The sequence below is a fragment of the Trachypithecus francoisi genome, unplaced genomic scaffold, assembly GCF_009764315.1.
Source record: "Trachypithecus francoisi isolate TF-2019V2 unplaced genomic scaffold, Tfra_2.0 Lachesis_group4, whole genome shotgun sequence".
NCBI classification, from domain to species: Eukaryota; Metazoa; Chordata; class Mammalia; order Primates; family Cercopithecidae; genus Trachypithecus; species Trachypithecus francoisi.
This window is the reverse complement of record NW_022681469.1, coordinates 80,435,929-80,444,448: the sequence shown is the minus strand read 5'-3', so window position 1 is coordinate 80,444,448 and position 8,520 is coordinate 80,435,929. Positions and strand designations below refer to the sequence as shown.

At 38.9% G+C, this 8,520-nt stretch overlaps 1 pseudogene; it reads left to right on the top strand.

Moving 5' to 3' along the window:
• Positions 1 to 4,986: 4,986 nt before the first annotated feature.
• LOC117072564 lies at positions 4,987 to 5,871 on the top strand (annotated as a pseudogene).
• Positions 5,872 to 8,520: the final 2,649 nt, after the last annotated feature.

Below are 8,520 nucleotides of genomic sequence, written 5' to 3'. Positions count from 1 at the left end.
TTCTGAGCCAAAGGAGCATGTTCTAACCAATGCAAGGAAGCTAAGAACCTTGAAAAACAGGTTAGAAAAAACGGTTAGAGGAATTTCTAACTGGAATAACCAATTTAGAGAAGAATATAAATGACCTGATGGAGCTAAAAAACACAGCACAAGAACTTAGTGAAGCATACACAAGTATCAATAGCCAAATCTATCAAGCAGAAGAAAGGATATCAGAGATTGAAGATAAATTTAATGAAATAAAGTGTGAAGAAAAGATTAGAGAATAAAGAAAAGGATTGAACAAAGCCTCCAAGAAATATGGGACTATATGAAAAGACCAAACCTACGTTTGATTGGAGTACCTGAAAGTGGCAGGAGAATAGAACCAAGTTGGAAAACACTCTTCAGCATATTATCCAGGAGAACTTCCCCAACCTAGCAAGATAGGCTGATGTTCAAATTCAGGAAATACAGAAAACACCACAAAGATACTCCTCGAGAAGAGCAACCCCAAGACACATAATCATCAGATTCACCAAGGTTGAAATGAAGGAAAAAATGTTGAGGGCAGCCAGAGAGAAAGGTTGGGTTACCCACAAAGGGAAGCCCATTAGACTAACAGCAGATCTCTCTGCAGAAACCCTAGAAGCCAGAAGAGAGTGGGGGCCAATAGTCAACATTCTTAAACAAAAGAATTTCAACCCAAAATTTCATATCCAGCCAACCTATGCTTCATAAGCAAAAGAGAAATAAAACCCTTTACAGACTAGTAAATACTGAGAGATTTTGTCACCACCCAGCCTTTCTTACAAAAGCTCCTGAAGGAAGCACTAAATATGGAAAGGAAAAACCAGTACCAAACTCTGCAAAAACATACCAAATTGTAAAAACCATCAACACTGTGAAGAAACTGCATCAAGTAATGGACAAAATAACCATCTAGCATCATAATGACAGGAACAAACTCACAAGTAACAGTATTAACCTTAAATGTAAATGGGCTAAATGCCCCAAATAAAAGACACATATTGGCAAATTGGATAAAGAGTAAAGACCCATTGGTATTCTGTATTCAGGAGACACATCTCATGGGCAAAGACACACACAGGCTCAAAATAAAGGGATGAAGGAATATTTACCAAGCAAATGGAAAGAAAAAAAAAAAAAAAGCAGGGGTTGCAATCTAACTCTATGCCTGGCCATGGAAATAACTTCTATGTGAGCACACTCCTTCACTAGTTCAGGCTATGGCAATCAATGCAACTACTTAATATTAAAAGAAAAAATGATTGTCAATATCTTTATTGACAGTAATAGTTATATTTTTAAATTTTTAATGCTTTAATTGTAAATTGAATATTATAGTTTTTTAATTGAGTGCTCATAATGTACCAGGAAGTTTACAGGCACTTCCTATGATGTGCTTTTTTTCATCATTGTTTTATCATATGAAGAAACTGAGGCTAAGAGAAGTTAAATAACTTGCCTACTTAATCCAACTACCAAACAGCAAAAGTATGTTTCAGACACAGACTTGTGAGTCCAAAGCTTATGCTAACTTTATTACATGATATATCCTCTCAGACAGGATGGTTAACAGTCTACTGGTATAAGTTACAAGGTAGTGAAAGGTAGATGGAGTGGTGGATTGGCTAGGAGGTAAAGAGGTAACATAGGTAAAAAAATATTGTTTGAGATAGCAGACTCTGTGTAGACTTGAGTTAAATCAACTTTAAGTTCTGTTCTGCTATTTACTACCTCTGTAATAGTAAAATAATTATTTAATCTTTCCAAGTCTCATTTTTTGAATCTATTAAAAGGGAATTATGATGAATAGCTTATAGAATTGCTATGAGATGTGCAAAGACAAATATAGGTTCAAAATAAAGGGATAGAGGGCAAATGGAAAGCAAAAATATAAGAAGAAGAAATTTTTTTAAAAAAGCAGGGGCTGCAATCCTGGTCTCTGATAAAACAGGCTTTAAACCAACAAAGATGAGAAAAGACAAAGAAGGGCATTACATAATGGTAAAGGGATCAACGCAACAAGAAGAACTAAATATCCTAAATATGTATGCACTCAACAGAGGAGCACCCAGATTCATAAAGCAAGTTCTTAGAAACCTACAAAGAGACTACTCCCATACAATAATAGTGGGAGACTTTAACACCCCACTGTCAATATTAGACAGATCAATGAGACAGAAAATTAATAAGGATATTTAGGACTTGAACTCAGCACTGGACCAAGAGGACCTAATAGACATCTACAGACATCTACAGAACTCTCCACCCCAAATCAACAGAATATACATTTTTCTCAGCACCACATCACACTTACTCTAAAATTGACCACACATTTGGAAGTAAAACACTCCTCAGCAAATGCAAAAGAATGGAAATCATAACAGTCTCTCAGACCACAGTGCAATCAAATTAGAACTAAGAATTAAGAAACTCAGTGCAAACCACACAACTACACGGAAACTGAGCAAACTGCTCCAGAATGACTACTGGGTAAATAACAAAATTAAGGCAGAAATAAATAAGTTATTTCAAACCAATGAGCACAAGACACAATGTACCAAAATCTCTGAGACACCACTAAAGCAGTGTTTAGAGTGATATTTATAGCACTAAATGCCCATAGAAGAAAGGAGGAAAGATCTAAAATTGACACCCTAACATCACAATAAAAATAACTAGAGAAGTAAGAGCAAACAAATTCAAAAGCTAACAGAAGACAAGCAAAAACTAACATCAGAGCAGAGCTAAAGGAGATAGAGACACAAAAAAGTCTTCATAAAATCAATGAACCCAGGAGCTGGTTTTTTGAAAAGATCAACAAAATAGATAGACTGGTAGTCAGACTAATGAAGAAGAAAGTAGAGAAGAATCAAATAGAGTAAAAAAGATAAAAGTTAATATCACCACTGATCCCAGAGAAATACAAACTACCATCAGAGAATACTATAAACACCTCTGTGCAAATAAATTACGAAATCCAGGAGAAATGGATAAATTCCTGGACACATACACCCTCTCAAGACTAAACCAGGAAGAAGTTAAATCCCTGAATAGACCAATAACAAGTTCTGAAAGTGAGGCAGTAATTAATAGCCTACCAACCAAAAAACGAAGCCCAGGACCAGATGGATTCACAGTCAAATTCTATCAGAGGTACAAAGAGGAACTGCTACCATTCCTTCTGAAACTATCCCAAACAATAGAAAAAGAGGGACACCTCCCTAACTAATTTCATAAGGCCAGCATCATCGTCCTGATACCAAATCCTGGCATAGACACACACAAAAAAGAAAGTTTCAGGCCAATATCCCTGATGAACATTGATGTGAAAATCCCCAATAAGATACTGGCAAACAGAATCCAGCAGCACATCAAAAAGGTTATCCACCATGATCAAGATGGCTTCATCCCTGGCATGCAAGGCTGGTTTAACATATGCAAATCAATAAACATAATCCATCACATAAACAGAACCAATGACAAAAACCCATGATTATTTCAATAGAGTCAGAAAAGGCCTTAAATAAAATCCAACACCCCTTAATGATAAAAACTCTCAATACTAGATATTGATGGAATGTATCTCAAAACAATAAGAGTTATTTATGAAAATCCCACAGCCAATATCATACTGAATGGGCAAAAGCTGAAAGCATTCCCTTTGAGAACCAGCATAAGACAAGAGTGCCCTCTCTCACCACTCCTATTCAACACAGTGTTGGAAGTTCCAGCTAGGGCAATCAGGCAAGAGAAATAAAGGACATTCGAATAGGAAGAGAGGAAATCAAATTGTCTCTGTTTGCAGATTACATGATTGTATAGAATACCCCATCATCTCAGCCCCAAATCTCTTTAAGCTGATTAGCAACTTCAGCAATGTCTCAGGATACAAAATCAATGTGCAAAAATCACAAGCATTCCTAATAGAGAGCCAAATCACAAGTGAACTCTCATTCACAATTGCTATGAAGAGATTAAAATACCTAGGAATACAGCTAACAAGGGATGTGCAGGACTTCTTCAAGGTGAACTACAAATCACTGCTCAAGGAAATAGGAGAGAACACAAACAAATGGAAAAACATTCTATGCTCATGGATAGGAAGAATCAATATCGTGAAAATGGCCATACTGCCCAAAGTAATTTATAGATTCAATGCTATCCCCATCAAACTCTGACTGACTTTCTTCACAGAATTAGAAAAAACTACTTTAAATTTCATATGGAACTAAAAAAGAGACCATATAGCCAAGACAATCCTAAGCCAAAAGAACACAGCTGGAGTCATCATGCTAACTGACTTCAAATTATACTACGAGGATACAGTAACCAATACTGCATGGTACTGGTACCAAAACAGATATATAGACCAATGGAACAGAACAGAGGCCTCAGAAGTAATGCCACACTTCTACAACAATCTGATCTTTGACAAACCTGACAAAAACAAGCAATGGGGAAAGGATTCCCTATTTAATACATGGTGTTGTGAAAACTGGCTAGCCATATGCAGAAACTGAAACCAGACACTTTCCTTACACTTTATACAAAAATTAATGCAAGATAGATTAAAGGCTTAAACATAAGATTTAAAACCATAAAAACCCTAGAGGAAAACCTAGGTCAATATCATTCAGGACATAGGCACGGGCAAAGACTTCGTGACTAACACACCAAAAGTAATCACAACAAAAGCCAAAATTGGCAAATGGGATCTAATGAAAGTAAAGAACTTCTGCACAGCAAAAAAACTATCAGAGTGAATAGGCAACCAACAGAATTGGAGAAAATTTTGCAATCTATCCATCTGACAAAGGGCTAATATCCAGAATCTACAAGGAGCTACAACAAATTTACAAGAAAAAAACAACCCCATCCAAAAGTGGGCGAAGGATATGAACATACACTTCTCCAAAGACATTTACATGGCTAACAAACATGAAAAAAACCTCAACTTCTCCGAGAAAACACCAAATGGTGGATGACGCCAGTGCAGCCGGGGGGCCCCGGAGGCCCTCGTGGCCCTGGGATGGGGAACCACGGTGGCTTCCGCAGAGGTTTTGGCAGTGGCATCCGGGGCCGTGGCCGGGGTCGCGGCCGTGGACGGGACCTGAGTGGAGGCCGCGGAGCTCGCACAGGACAGGCCAAGGATAAGGAGTGGATGCCGGTCACCAAGCTGGGCCGCTTGGTCAAGGACATGAAGATCAAGTCCCTGGAGGAGATCTACCTGTTCTCCCTGCCCATTAAGGAATCTGAGATCACTGACTTTTTCTTAGTGGCCTCTCTCAAAGAGGGGGTTTTGAAGATCACACCGGAGCAGAAGCAGACCCATGCTGGCCAGCGCACCAGGTTCAAGGCATTTGTTGCTATTAGAGACTACAATGGCCACGTCGGCCTGGATGTTAAGTGCTCCAAGGAGGTGGTCACCGCCATCCATGGGGCCATCATCCTGGCCAAACTCTCCATTGTCCCCGTGTGCAGAGGCTACTAAGGGAAAAAGATTGGCAAGCCCCACACCGTCCCTTGTAAGGTGTCAGGCCGCTGTGGCTCTGTGCTGGTGCGCCTCATCCCTGCACCCAGGGACACTGGCATTGTCTCAGCGCCTGTGCCCAAAAAGCTGATCATGATGGCTGGTATCGATGACTGCTACACCTCAGCCCGGGGCTGCAGTGCCACCCTGGGCAACTTCGCCAAGGCCACCTTTGATGCCATCTCTAAGACCTACAGCTACCTGACCCCGACCTCTGGAAGGAGGTTGTATTTACCAAGTCTCCCTATCAGGAATTAACTGACCACCTTGTCAAGACCCACACCAGAGTCTCCGTGCTGTGGACCCAGGCTCCAGCTGTGGCTACAACATAGGGTTTTTATACAAGAAAAATAAAGTGAATTAAGCCTGGGGAAAAAAAATGAAAAAAGAAAAAATCCTCACTGGTCATTAGAGAAATGCAAATCAAAACCACGAGATACCATCTCATGCCAGTTAGAATGGTGATCACTAAAAAGTCAGGAAACCACAGATGCTAGAGAGGATGTGGAGAAATAGGAATGCTTTTACACTGTTGGTGGGAGTGTAAATTAGTTCAACTACTGTGGAAGACAGTGTGGCGATTCCTCAAGGAACTGGAACTAGAAATATCATTTGACTCAGCAATCCCATTACTGGGTATATACGCAAAGGATTATAAATCATTCTACTATAAATAGCCATGCACAAGTATGTTTATTGCAGTATTGTTCACATTAGTAAAGACTTGGAACCAACCCAAATGCATATCAATTATAGACTGGATAAAGAAAATGTGGCACATATACACCATGTAATAGTATGCACCCATGAAAAAGGATGAGTTCATGTCCTTTGCAGGGACATGGATGAGGCTGGAAACCATCATTCTCAGCAAACTAACATAGGAGCAGAAAACCAAACACTGCATGTTCTCACTCATTGGTTGGAGTTGAACAATGAGTACACATAGACAAAGGGAGGTGAACATCACACACTGGGGCCTATTGAGGGCTGAGGGGCTAGGGGAGGGAGAGCATTAGGAGAAATACCTAATGTAGACGATGGTTTGATGAGTGCAGCCAACCACCATGGCACGTATATACCTATGTAACAAACCTGCACATTCTGCACATGCATCCCAGAACTTAAAATATAATAATAATAATAATAATAATGATAATAATAAATGAGAGAGAGATCAGCCCCAATACAAAAATAACTGGCAACTTCCAAATCCCACTTTCAGCACTGGACAAATCTTCCAGGCAGAAAATCAATAAAGACACATTGGACTTAATCTGCACTATTGAACAAATGGATATAATATGTATTTGCAGAACATTTCATACAATGGTTGCAGAGTACACCTTTTTTCCTCAGCATGTGGAATGTTCTCAAGGATATATTATATGTTAGGTCACAAAACAAGTCATAAATCATTTTTGAAAACTGAAGTGATATCAAGCATCTTCTCTGACCACAATGGAATAAAACTAGAAATTAATAAGAAGGAATTATGGAAACTATACAAATACATGGAAATTAAACCCTATGCTCCTGAATGGCCAGTGGATCAGTGTAGAATTTGAGAATAAAGTTGAAAATTTGTAGAAACAAATGATGATGGAAACACAACATATCATACCTATAGTATACAGCAAAAGCAGTACTAAGAGGGACTTTTATAGCTATAACTGCCTACACAAAAAATAAACAGGAAAACTTTAAATAAACAATCTCATGATCCATCTTAAAGAACTAGAAATGCAGGAGAAAACCGAACTAAAAATTAGAAGAAAATAAATAATAAAGATCAGAAAATAAATGAAATTGAAATTATAAATAATATAAAAGATCAATAAAACAAAAAGTTGTTTTTTTGAAGTTAATCAAAATTTACAAACCTTTAGCCAGATTAAAAGAAAAGAAGGAAGATCCACATCAATAAAACCAGAAATGAAAAAGGAGACATTGGCCGGGCGCGGTGGCTCAAGCCTGTAATCCCAGCACTTTGGGAGGCCGAGACGGGCGGATCACGAGGTCAGGAGATCGAGACCATCCCGGCTAACACGGTGAAACCCCGTCTCTACTAAAAATACAAAAACTAGCCGGGCGAGGTGGCCGGCGCCTGTAGTCCCAGCTACTCGGGAGGCTGAGGCAGGAGAATGGCGTAAACCCGGGAGGCGGAGCTTGCAGTGAGCTGAGATCTGGCCACTGCACTCCAGTCCGGGCGACAGAGCGAGACTCTGCCTCAAAAAAAAAAAAAAAAAAAAAGAAAAAGAAAAAGGAGACATTACAACTGATACTGCAGCAATCCAAAGGATTATTAGTGGCTACTATGAGCAGCTATATGCCAATAAATTGGAAAAATCTAGAAGAAATGGAAAAATTCCTAGAAGCATACGGATTAACGCAGGAAGAAATCCCAAACCTGAACAGACCAATAACAAGAAATGAGATAGAAGCCATAATAAAAATTATCCCAGTAAAGAAGAGCCTGGGACCCCATGGCTTCACTGATGAATTTTACCAAACACTTAAGAAGTAACACCAATTCTACTCAAACTATTCTGAAAACTAGAGGAGGAGGGAATAATTCCATTCTAATTCTACAAGGCCAGTTACTCTGATAATGAAACCCAGCATAAGACACATCCAGAAAAGAAAACTACTGGTCAACATCTCTGATGAATATTAATACACAAATCCTCAACAAAATGCTAGCAAACCGAGTTGAACAATGCATTGGAAAGATCATTCATAATGACCAAGTGGGGTTTATCCTCAGGATGCAAGGATGGCTCAACATATTGTAAGATATTGATGGTTCAAGAAGCAATCAATGTGATACTTCATATGTACAGAATGAAAGATGAAAAACATATGATCATTTCAACTGATGTTGAAATAGCATTTGATAAAATCTAATATCACTTCACAATAAAAACGCCCATAAAACAGGGGATAGAAGGAATGCCCTCAGCATAATAAAAGCCATATAT